This window comes from Tamandua tetradactyla, chromosome 26, assembly GCF_023851605.1.
Source record: "Tamandua tetradactyla isolate mTamTet1 chromosome 26, mTamTet1.pri, whole genome shotgun sequence".
Taxonomy (NCBI): domain Eukaryota; kingdom Metazoa; phylum Chordata; class Mammalia; order Pilosa; family Myrmecophagidae; genus Tamandua; species Tamandua tetradactyla.
The window spans coordinates 21,052,276-21,065,706 of record NC_135352.1 but is presented as its reverse complement, the minus strand read 5'-3'; positions in this window follow the sequence as shown (position 1 = coordinate 21,065,706).

Genomic DNA, 13,431 nt, shown 5'->3' with positions numbered 1-13,431 from the left:
TAATATACATCCCAGAGAAGAGCACAAAACTGGAGTCCTTCTTCAAAATAAAGCAACAGAATCCAGGACAATACACTTGATTAGTATGTGAAACTGCAATTCTTAAGGCACTTCATTTAAGTGTTTCATTAAGTGGGTTGTAAACTTTTTGGACTTATTCATTAAGAGTGTCTCTAGAGTTGAGAAATGTAGGTATCACATTTTTAGCATTCCCCTGATTCACTCCCACTGATCAGAATATGGGAGGTTGAAAGAGTTTGTTTTTTTTTTAAAATTGTCTGCTAGCTCCCCATAGAATTGTAGGAAGGGCCTGTATACTCATTATGAAGATGCAAACTCCTCTGACTCCAGAAAAACGATTCCTTCTGTTGAAAATGATGACCCAACACTGTTCAATCCCTGCGCCTTTGATTGATGTATTGGATTCTCCTGGTGGTAAAAAGATGGGAATTAGGTCCTGCTCTCCAGTGATCCACAATCTAGTGGCCAGACAGGGACAGGCACAGCCCACTCTAACACTAGGGACAGTTGTCCATACTGTGCAAGTCAAGCAAACGAAAGTACCGTGGAAGTACGTGGTTGGGAGAGTTCGCTTCTGATTGAGAGGAATGCTGGGCGAGATTGCAAAGGGTAGGCTTTGGACTGGGTTTTGAAAAATATGCAGGACCTTAAGGCAGATGCTTGAGAGGAAAGATCCTTGAGTAGGAGGAGGAAGGGGTACAGTTTTCAGTAAGAGACAAGCCCAGCTAAGATAGTGACCCAATGTCTTTACTCGGTGTCATCTAGGGTAAGTTAAACCTCACCTTTCTCTACCTCAGTTGTCTCATTTGAAAACTGAAAGTACTATAGACTTCATGGAATTTTTATGAGGATTAAGGAAACCTGAAAGAAGGGCCTAGAATCGTTCCTGGAATGTTACCTTCCCCCATTAAGATGCCTGTGAGTGCACTTACACACACATACACACACAATTATTTAGGAAATAATGTACCCATGTGAATTTTTTATCAGTGTTTTGTTGGAAAATTGTAATTGATAATCAGAACCAAATGATATTTTGTTCAAGGATGCCCCACAAGTGATTCTTATGTGGTTTGTCAATCTTCCTTTTGTGCAATTAACTGCTTATCCAAAAGGCGATCCTAGATTTTTCTAGGAAATTAGGTATGCAAGGAGAGAAGTGGTTTAAGGTAAATAAGGCAGAAAGGTTAACAGCAGGCACAACCATTTTACAAATTTTGGAGCTTATTTCCTATGTGATGCAGGAAGAAACAGGAAGCAAACTGCTACTTCGAATGACTTACCTTTTATGTGGGAGGTAAACACTGTTTTTACTGTTGTTACATCCCTGACCTGCAGACAATGGTAGTTCCCAAATGGTACACAGTGGGGGCAGCCAGGCCATGCACAGCTGCCCAAGCCGGAGTAAAATGATGGATAGAGTAAGATGCTTTCCTTCCTGCGTCCCCAATGGCAGGGTGGAGGAGCCTTGCCTTTACCTTGAATGAGCATATCACTGAGAACATATGCCAGGAGATGAGGAGGTTTTGGTCTCTGCCCAGATCAAGCCAGTATGAGGCCCAGGAAGTGGTGACTCATCTGTTTGAAAGACTAGAAATGTGGCATGGAGCCCAGAAACTGGGTCAGAGACTTTGGATGTGGTGAGGTTTTTCAATAATTCTTTTTCCCTGGCATCATCGTCTGACTTTATGGAATGTAAATTGATGCCATAGGAATTTGTCTGCGTACATAGCTTTCTCAGTTAAGGAATCAGTTCAGATAAAAAAATACATATTTATTTGGTCTTGATAAACAATTTACTTTCAGTAATATTGCGTGATATCTAGGGTACTAGGATTACATTCTATTTTCTTTGTTTTAAAAGTGCTAGTAATTTATTATTCTGAATAAATGTAAAAATATATAACCTGAGCACCTCCTCCCAAAAACTGTTTTTGATAAGATGAAAATTAGAAATACTTATTTGAACAAAATCCATCCCAGAAATGTCTATTAAGAATTCCTCTTCAATCAAAATTATATTAATTATCCCTCTCAATAGACAGTGACAAAGGATTAAGTGGCATGTACTTAAAAGTACTTCATTTGTAGGAACATTCAAATACCAACTATAAGTTTCACAGAGAATTTTAAAAATTGGCAGTTTGTGAATTAGGAGGTCTGAATTGTTTGAAAAGGAATCGTAATGAAAGGACTTCCGGGAAGATGGCCAAACAGAGTAGCTTGAGATTAGCCCTGCCCCACGGAAAAGTTAGAGAAGGGACGTGAGGGTGACTGAGGAGGCAATTCGGGAGTGAGACTGACCTGGGAGAGCCTTCTGCACTACCTGGGATGACCACGGTTGTGGGGGCTGAGGAGCTGGAGGGCAGAGGGCTGGGGCCTGGCTCGGAGGTGTGGGGCCCAGGGGAGTGCACTGACGGGAGCCGGGGACTAGGAAGTAAGCCAGGTTGCGTTCTTTGGGCGCACTACCCTCAGCAGCGCAGCCCCTTGACCGGGGACTCACCCCACACCCCATGCACCTGAACCCCATCACCTGCTCCTATTCCCTGTGCTCCAGGTGCCCCCACCCCACCAGTCTCCAGGGCACGTACCTGCCCCACACCTCCACCCCAAATTCAGCCCAACCCACCTCTCCTGCATCCCTCCCGAGCACTACCTCCTCCTCCCTGTTCCCTGCAGGCTGTTGCCAGTCCATAAGGGCAGCGGGCACTAACTTCCTGCCCTGCCCCCCACCCACAGTGTCATGGAACCTCACCCTGTGCACCCCCCCAACTCTGTGCATCAGTTTATAGCACTCCTAGACCCACGCATGTGCATGGGCCTCGATCACATCATTCAAATCTGGGAACTACACATTGCAGCAGTCCTAGAACTGCGCATACACACTGCCCTCAGCCACACTTCCCAGCTCTGACAAAGTGCTGACCTGCATTGGCGGATCACATATGCCCCCAAGCCATGAAGGCATAACACTGACCTGTTGCCACAGCTCTACGCATGTGCACAAAGGAGCCTGCACCTTAGACCAATGCACACCAAGTTTACGCCCCTGAGACCAGTGCACCCGCACAGCTACATCTTTCCTGGCCGCTGGGCGCCCACGGTTACAAGCATCAGCGTAAACAATCCCAACCTGTGCCTATACCTGCCTGAAACAGATCACAGCACTGAGTGCCCACCCCGTACCCTGCATAACCATCCTGAAAACACAAGGCTTTAGTCTACTGAAAGAAATCATATGATCTATCCTGGAGAATGTTCCATGAGCACTAGAGAGGAATGTATATCCTTGTGCTTTGGGGTGCAATGACCTATATATGTCTGTTAGGTTTAATTCATTTATCAAGTTATTTAATGTCTTTATTTCTTTGTTGATCTTCTGTCTGGTTGTTCTGTCTATAGAGGAGAGTGGTGTATTGAAGTCTCCTACTGTTATTGTTGAAACATCTATCACTCCCTTCAGTTTTGCCAACGTCTGTTCATGTACTTTGGAGCTCCTTTATTGGGAGCATAAACATTTATGATTCCTTTATCTTCTGGGAGAATTGACTCTTTAATTAGTATATAGTGTCCTTCTTAGTCTCTTATGGTGTCTTTACATTTAAAGTCTATTTTGTCTGATATTAGTAAAGCTACTCCTGCTTACTTTTGGCTACAACTTGCATGGGAGATCTTTCTCTATCATTTCATTTTCAATCTATTTGTATCCTTGTGTCTAAGATGAGTCTCCTGTAAGCAGCATATAGTTGGATTATGTTTCTTAATCCATTCTGCCAATCTGTATCATTTAATTGGCAAGTTTAGTCCATTAACATTCAAAGTTATTACTGAAAAGGCATTTCTTGACTCCATCTACTTATCTTTTTTATTTCATTAGTCAGATCTATATATTCCTTTCCCTCTTTCTCTTTGTATTCTTCAAATTACCCTTAGTGGCCCTCTTCAATTCTGTGCCCTCCTCCAGACCTCCCTCTCCTGTTTTTCTTTTTTTTTTTTTAGCCGGCAGAACTCCTTTTAGTATTTCTTGTAGGGCCAGTCTCTTGTGGACAAATTCTTTCAGGACTTCTTTGTCTGTGAAAACTTTAATCTCTCTCTCAATTTTGAAGGACAATTTGGCTGGGTACAGAATTCTTGGCTAGAAGTCTTTCTCTTTCAGTCTTCTCGCCTCCAGGGTGCTAGTTGTGTAGTCAGAACACAGTTTTATTTGATTTCCCTTGTATGTAGTAGATTGTTTTTCTCTTGCTGCTTTCAATATTTTTTACTTCTCTTCAACATTTGACAGACTGATTAGTATGTGCCTTGGGGAAAGCCTATTTGAATTTATTCTGTTTGGAGTTTGTTGGGCTTCTTTGACGTATATATTTATGTCCTTTATGAGGGTTGGGAAGTTTTCCCCCGTTATATCCTCTACTATTCTTCCTAGCCCTTTACTCCTTTTTTCTCCTTCTGGAACACCAATGATTCTTATATTTGCATGCTTTGTTTTGCCTATCATTTCCCTGAGTTCCCATTCAATTTTTTCCATCCTTTTGCCATTTGCTGTTTGAGTTTTGAAGTCAATTATCCTGTGCTCTATATCACTTATTCTTTCTTCTGTCTCTTCAAATCTGCTGTTGTGTGCCTCTAGTATGTTTTTTATTTGGTAAATAGAGTCTTTAATCTCTGTGATATCTGCTATTTTTCTACTTATTCTTTTAAATTCCTCTTTGTGCTCTTCTACTGTCTTTCTGATCTCCTTTATGTCATTTGCTATCCCACTTATTTTATTAAGTAGAGTTGTATGAACATCTTTGATTAGTTGTTCCAACGTCTGTGTGTCCTCTGGTGTTTTAATTTGGTCATTAGGCAGGGCTATATCTGTCTGCATTGTGATATGCTTAATGATCTTCTGCTGTCTTCATGGCATGTAAATATGTAAATATCTTGATTGATTTACTTTGGGAGTTGATTTCTTTCAATAGTCTAAAGTCTTGTGTTTGTGGGATAGTTGTACAGCAGGGAACAGGGCATGGGGTGGAGCACTCAGTATGGTGATTTGTTTCAGGGCAGGTATGGGAGCAGGCGGGAGATATTACACTGGTGCTTGTGAACGTGGGTGCCCAGAGAGGCGAGGGAGGATGTAGCTGTGCGGATGCACTGGTCTGGGGTATATAACCCTGGTGTGCGCTGGTCTAAGGCACAGGGCCCTTTGTGTGCATGTGTAGAGCTGTGGCAGCAGGTCGGTGTTACGCCTTAGAGGATTGGGGGCAGATGTGACTTGGCTGCGCAGGTTGGCACTTTCTCAGAGTTGGGAACTGAGGCCGAGGGCTGTGCACACTTGCAGTTCTAGGACTCCCGTAATGTGCAGTTCCCAGAGCTAAATGATGTGACTGGGGGCCTGTGTACATGCGTGGGCCTGGGAGTGCTATAAAAGGATGCGCTGAGCTCAGGGAGGGCAGGGTGAGGCTGTGCCACACTATGGGCTGGGGATAGGGGTAGCCTAGGTGTGGAAGTTAGTGCCTGCAACTTTTATGTGCTGGTAACAGCCTGCAGGGAACAGGAAGGAGGAGGCAGTGCTTGGGAGGGGGGTGCAGGAGAGGTGGGTTGGGCTGCACTTGGGGTGGGGGTGGGGGGCAGGTACGTGCCCTGGAGACTGGTGGGGTGGGGGCACCTGGAGCACAGGGAACGGGAGCAGGTGATGGGGTTCAGGTGTGTGGGGTTTGGGGTGAGTCACCGGTCACAGGTCTGAGCTGGTGAGGGTAGCAAGCCCAAGGAATGAGGCTTGGCTCACTTCCTAGTTCCATGTACCCATCTGTGTACTCCCGCAGGCTCCATGGCTCTGTGCCTTTGTACCAGGCTCCAGCTTTCTGCCTCTCAGTTCCTCAGCCACTGCAACCAGGGCTGCCACATGTGGTACAGGAGGCTCTCCCAGGTCAGCCACACTCCCAAATTGCTGCCTCAGTCAACCTCCTTCCCCCTCTCTAACTTTTCCGAGGAGCAGGGCTAATCTCAAGCCGCTTTAGACAGCCATCTTCCCGGAAGTCCCGCTTTGTTATTTCTTTGCTTTGTTTATGTGTTATACTATATAAAGTAATTGTAATGAATTGTTCTTCTTCTCAGTAGATAATATGGTGGAATTTTAAAACTGCTACTGAAACTTTTCTGAGATGTAAATCTTGACTTTATGACATTATTTTGCCCCCATCCATCTAAAAACAGGATAGTGCAAAATCCACAGAAAGTTCTCAAAAAAGTTTATTTTATCTAAAATAAAACACTGAAGACTTTGGTTCTGGGATCAGGAAAGACAACATTTTCATTGGTTACAGAATGATATTTTGGTTTTTTTAATACTGCCCTGATTATTTGTATTTCTGACTTATAAATAGATTTGTTTAAATATTTGCCAATGTCTCCTAAAATTAAAGCTGTTGGGTGGTGCAATGGCGGCTCAGAGGCAGAGTTCTCGCCTGCCATGCCAGGGACCCAGGTTCGATTCCTGGAGCCTGCCCATGAAAAAAAAATTAAAATTAAAGCTGCCTAACTTCTCTTAGTTCAAATATGGAAATTTCAGTGAACTCTGAATATTACATACTCCCTGTAAAAAATGCCAAGTTCTTTTACAAAAATTGTATTAATGTATTAAAGTGTATACATAGACTTGAGTGATTTCTGAGAGGTGAATTATTATGTCTAATATACATTTCTTTTTAGAAGGAAAAACAATGCTTCCACCTAGATATAAGATTCAGGAAAAACAAAAGAAGTTAAACTGTTTATCTTTTGTTAATACTATAGAGAAGTGTGCAGAATGATTTTTCATAGCAGGCAGATATTATATATATTTCCATTGAATACTTTTTTCTTTCAGCTCTCATGAACTGTCAGGTATATAATCTATGATTCCATTCTGGAGCATAATCAATATAAGATAATAATTTAACTTATTTTAAAATGACCTCAAGAAAGAATCTAATTTTATTACAGAGGGAAGCAGAAAAGAAGGTTAGATTTTAAATTGGTACCTGATATAATATACAGAGCTCATACAGTATTTTGGTGGTTTATTTAGAATTCATGCGCTTCATAGATGTATCTTGAAATTTAATTAAAGATTTCATCAATTCAAACACACTTATTGAGGCCTTTGAGATATCCATGGTGAAGTAAAGATATTTTTTTAAAGGTCTGCTCTTGCGGAGCTTATGCTTTATTTGGAGGAAACAGAAAATAAACATAAAAATGGACATGTAAATTATGTAGTATGGGAGAAGGTGCTAAGTCCTGTGAATGAGGGAGAAAAAAATAAAGTAGGGTTGGGTAGAGGAAGTTGGGAACGAGAGTATCAATTTTTCAGGGGAACATTTTTCTTTCTTTCCTTAGCTGGTTGGTTACCTAATAAAATAAATAAGTATGGTAGCTCAAAATCTGGTGGTAGAAATTTCACCTGTGTATAAGTCAAAAAGTGATAAGTAATCACAGCAAATGACCTTTAAGTTCCTTTCTATGATTTTAATCTACTTCCGAACACTGAATCATTCCTTTCATGGGTGCCTTCTCTGTTTCAGGCCCATTTTGTGGTTTAGTCATAGCCTTCTTCCAAAAATGCACATCAGATTTTTCCTTATTTCTTGCTGTACACATTTTAAAGGTAAATTTGTGGTGTTTCATATGTATGCAAAGACATTGATAAGGGGATATTCATTGCAGCAGCATTCGTAGTGGTGAAAAAGTGGAAACAGGCTGTGATGGTGAGGTTCTGTGGTCAGCTTGGCCAAGTGATTATACCCAGTTGTCTGCTCAGGCAAGCACTAGCCTGACTGTTGCTGCAAGGATATTTTGTGGCTGGTTGATAAACTGGAAGGCTGGTGTATAAATCACCAGTCAGTTACTTGCATCCGTGGCTGATTACATCTGCAATCATCTAAGGCGCATCTCCCACAATGAGATAATCCAATCAGTTGAAGGCTTTTAAGGAAGAAGAGAGATTTTTTCACTGCTCCTTCAGCCAGTGAACCTCTCCTGTGGAGTTCATCCAGACCCTTCATCGGAGCCACCAGCTTCACAGCCTGCCCTATGGATTTTGGACCCTTCCATTCCCATGGTTGCATGAGACACCTTTATAAATCTCATATTTTTAGTTCTGTCCTGTTGGTTCTGTTTCTCTAGAGAACCCTGAATAGTACACAGGCTAATGTCCTTCAATGCTTGGAATGGATAGGTAAATTATGGCCATATTTTGGAAATTATGCAATAAGTAAAATATTGAACTAGAATGAGATATATTGTCATGGAAACATTTTAAATATATATTGTTAAGATTGGGGAAAACAGGCAAGTTTAAAAACAATATATCTAGTAAAATTCAAAGATTTTACAAACAGGAAAAAAAAACCCTAACCATAATGGAAAACATTGATAAATTATCCCACATAAAAATTAAGAAGCTTGGGTGAACGGGCAGTTCAGTGGTTAGAATGCCCTCCTTTCATGTGGGAGACCCAGTTTCAATCCCTGGACCATGGACCATGCATCCCCTCACCCCCAAAATTAAGAAGCTTTGTTTATCAAAAGGCACAATTAAGAATATGAGGGATGAGGATTTCAATACATATTTGCAACAAAGGACTCATATCAAGAACTCACTGTTGATTTCTGCTGCTTGAAGATTGGGCACTCAGCAGTGGCAAACCTTGGTGAGTGAAAGTCTAAATTTTTTTCATGAGCCTATAGCACAATGATAGGAGTGGCTGGGTGTGCCAGTTTGAATCTGTTGTATACCACAGAAAAGCCATGTCATTTAATCCTCATTCAATATGACTGAGTAGGATCTTTTTGATTGTTTCCATGTAGATGTGACCCACCCAATGGTGGGTGATAACTTTGATTAGATGGTTTCCATGGAGATGTGTTTCCACTCATTCAAGGTGAGATTTTAAATATATATTGTTAAGATTGGGGAAAACAGGCAAGTTTAAAAACAATATATCTAGTAAAATTCAAAGATTTTACAAACAGGAAAAAAAAACCCCTAACCATAATGGAAAACATTGATAAATTATCCCACATAAAAATTAAGAAGCTTGGGTGAATGGGCAGTTCAGTGGTTAGAATGCCCTCCTTTCATGTGGGAGACCCAGTTTCAATCCCCGGACCATGGACCATGCATCCCCCACCCCCAAAATTAAGAAGCTTTGTTTATCAAAAGGCACAATTAAGAATATGAGGGAAGAATCATATTAAAGGTAGAATCATTTTGGAAAAAGCTACAGAGCCACCAGAATCTACAAAGTCATCAAGAATGGACAGAGCCAATAGAACAGACAGAGCCCTAGGAAAACCACTGCAGAAGCCTGGAGAGAAAGCTTGCAGACATTGTCATGTGCCTTTCCACTTGAAAGAGAAATCCCAAACATCATCGGCCTTCTTGAACCAAGGACATTTTTATAGCCTTGCCTTAATTTAAATATTTTCAAGGTCTTAGAACTGCAAACTTGTAACTTACTAAATTCCCCTTTTTAAAAGTTGTTCTTTTTCTGGTATATCACATTCCAGCAGCTTTCAGACTAAAATACTGGGGAAAGAAGCTGACTGGTATCCACAGAACAGATCTCCCTATCTAGTTGTTTATTAAAGTCATCTTCTACTGCATTCACAATTTGATGAGTATTCTCATGGGACATAAATATCTTCACATTCTTTGCACAGTGACAATGGTCTATCCATATACCTCTTTCCCAGACCTTGTCATCACCAATCCTCCATTGTGTCTCTTTCATTAGACACAACCCATGAAATTAATTATATAGACTCTTTGCTATTGGCTACTTCTCCTCCTAAGCAAAGTAAACAACCAGGTGCACTGCTTGAAGTTCTGTCCACTTGGAAGGAAGATTTTTCTTTACAACTTTCCTTCAGTGATGTCCCAGAAAGAGACTTAATGCTTCCATCTGTTGACTTCTAAATTGTGTCTGCATATCCTGCACAGCCATCTGTAAACCTGGCCCAAGTTTTCTTTAATTCAGTCAACAATACATAGGGAACTCTCAATGAGGGCATGGCTGTGGGTTGGGAGAGAAAAGGTAATGAAATGGGAATAGAGACCATGGGCATTTGGGCTACTTCCTCATGCAATCTACTTGTGCTTTTAAGACTTGCTTGAGCCTGATCTTGTATATACCACTTCCATTTCAGTATGCAGTCCTGCCATGCATGCTCACATTTATACCTTGATGGGACAGACAGGACCCAATTGATGATGGGCAGCTCAGGTTATATGATAAATTGGTGGCCCAGAGTTAGGCATTCAGTCTCTTCTAAGGCCCTGTAGAAAGCCATTCCTCTAAAAGAGAGTAGTTGTCTACAGAAGATGGCAAGGTTTTGCTCCAAGATACCAAGGGTCCATGCTGTGGTTCATGTATAGAGACCATCCATGTATAGAGACAATCCATGTATAGAGACAGCATCTCTGTCTGTCTTGGATGCTCCAAGAAACATGGGATCTCTGAATCAAATGGCTTACGTTGTAGAGCAGCTTGCATAGTAGTCACGACCTGTTACAGACCCTTCTGTTCTGGGTCCTACTCCAACCAGGAGCTTTGGGGACACTTGTAGATGAGTCGGAAAGCACATCCAAATGAGGAATATGTTGTCTCCAAGATTCAAAAAGTCCTGCTAGGAATTGTGTCTCACTTTTGGGTAGGAAGGCCCAGATACAACAAATTAGGCTTTTCCTTAAAAGGATATCTCTACATGCCTCACACTACTGGGCCCCTAGAAATTTCATTGAAGTGGAAGGCCATGAGTTTTTGTGGCATGTATCTCCCACCGGCTGACACACAAATATCTTACCAATGTTTAGATTAGTTGCCACTTCCTGCTTACCAGGCCTAATCTGCATGCTATCATCAGAATAATGGACCAGCATGATGTCTTATAGAAGGAAAAGATGATCGAGGTCTCTTTGTAACAAAATTATGTAGGGCTGGAAAGTTTATCTTTCTTCAAGACTTTACCTCAAAGTCTTCAGGTAAGACAATGAAAGTGTATTTCCCATGTTGCCAGCTGAAAGCAAATTGCTTCTCGTGGTCTTTATAAATAGGTATATAGAAAAAAATAATTTGCTAAATCAATTGTTCATATCAGCTATCAGGGGATATATTAATTTGCTCAAACAATAAAACCATATCTTGGAACAACAGTTACAAATTGGAGTCACGATTACAATAATTCACTGTCATTCTCCAAGTACGATGCAGGCCAAAGAGGTAAATTGAATGAGAATGTAGAAAGAACCACAACACTGCATCTTCCAAATCCTTTCTGTGGCAGTAATCTCTGAAATCCTTCTGGGAATGTGATATGGAGTCATTAATGCCTTTACATCTAATCAGATTAGAGAACAAACTCTAGAAAACCCAGAACCAATTTGGACATTTCATCATTAAGGTTCTGCTCTCGAGAATCACTTTGGGTACTATAATTGGTATCCCTTAGGGTTCAGGTATTTTTCGTTTATCCCAAGCGAGCTTTCCCATTCCAGATGAAATATTTATGCTATACTATTATTTTGATGGTATATTTAATTTCTCTTTAGGGATGCCAATTAGAGATATATTAGATCTTCTTTTCATGTCTTATATCTATCACATTCTCTTTAATCTATCTATCTTTTACTCTTCTTTTCTCATTTTTTTTCTCTGCCATTTACTATGCTCTCTGTTGGGTCTATTCCCACCTGTGCTGCTTGCAATTTACTCTTCAAGAAGAAGATTGTCTTTTTCTTTTAATCTTTCCTCACTTCCGTCAATTTCTGTTTCATTAGCCTCCTTTAATTGGGGCATTCTCTTTCATTGTCGGTGCATTTCTTCTCAGAGTTCTTCTATTGCTGCCTAGTGGTCTTTCTAAATACATGTAATTTCTTCATTACTGTTTTGCTTCCTTCCTCTCTCCCTCCCTTCCTTCTTTCATTCCTTTTTTCCATTCCTTTACTTCTTTATTTGTAGTTTTTAAAGTTTCTTTATTTCTTGTTCATATTTGGATCATTACATTACAGTTTTTTGTCACCTTTTGGAAACACTTTTTGGTGGGATTTTTCATCATTTTAAAAATAGAATCTTACACATCTCTCTCACTATATAGTAAACGCAAAAGAGAAACAAAGGACACTGCATGCCAAATCCTTATAGGGAAGCAATGTTTCCTCTTATTTTATCCATATTTGAAGAAGTTGGGTTTTCCTGGACTAGCAGCAAAAGTTTCCAGCAGTGTGTGTATATTTTGGGAGTAGGTTGACAAATGTGTCAAGAGGACATTTCTCGGGGCTATCTTCTCTATTGCTTCAGCAAAGTTCTTAAAATATAACCTTTCTATGTAGCCAACTTTTCACTGCTCTCAGAGCTGAAGATGAGTACAGAACAGCTTCTATTACTAGCCTTAAGCTTCTCAGGTTTCTTTCTCTTTCTCTTTCTTTCTTTCTTTCTTTCTTTCTTTCTTTCTTTCTTTCTTTCTTTCTTTCTTTCTTTCTTTTCTTTCTTTTCTTTCTTTCTTTCTTCTTTCTTCTTTCTTTCTTTCTTTCTTTCTTTCTTTCTTTCTTTCTTTCTTTCTCTCTCTTCTTTCTCTCTCTCTCTCTCTCTCTCTCTCTCTCTCTCTCTCTCTCTCTCTCTCTCTCTCTCCCTCCCTCCCTCCCTCCCTCCCTCCCCCGTCCGTCCCTCCCTCCCTCCCTCCCTCCCTCCCCCGTCCGTCCCTCCCTCCCTCCCCCCCCTCCCTCCCTCCGTCCCTCCCTCCCTCCCTCCTTCCTTCCTTCCTTTCTTCCTTTCTTCTTTTTGGCTTTTACAAAGCCAAATTAGTTTACACATTTACAGTTTTAAGGCCATGAAATGTCCAATTAAGGCATCAACAGGAGGATACATTCTCTGAAGACAAGGGGCTGGCATCCGGGGCTCCTTTCTCAGACAGCCAGGCGCATGGCCAGCATCTGCTGGTCTTTTGCTCCCAGGTCTCACTGCTTTCAGCTCCTGGTTCTAGTGGCCCAGAGCTTCTTGGGCTCCTCTCCTAGCATCTCTGGGCTTTTCTCCCTAAGCTCTCTTCCTGCTTTTTCTGTCCTTTATCCCTTCATAAAAGACTGCAGTAAAAGGACTAAAACCCATCTTGAATGGGCTGGATCACATCTCAATTGAAATTACCTAACCAAAATGTCCCACCCACAACAGTTCTGCACCCACAGGAATGTATTAAAAGAACATGGTCTTTTCTGGGGTACTTGTTCTAGTCTGCTAACTGCTGGAATGCAATATACCAGAAATGGAATGGCTTTTAAAAGGGAGAATTTAATGAGTTGCAAGTTTACAGTTCTAAGGCCGAGAAAATGTCCCAATTAAAACCAGTCTATAGAAATGTCCAATCAAAGGCATCCAGGGAAAGATACCTTGG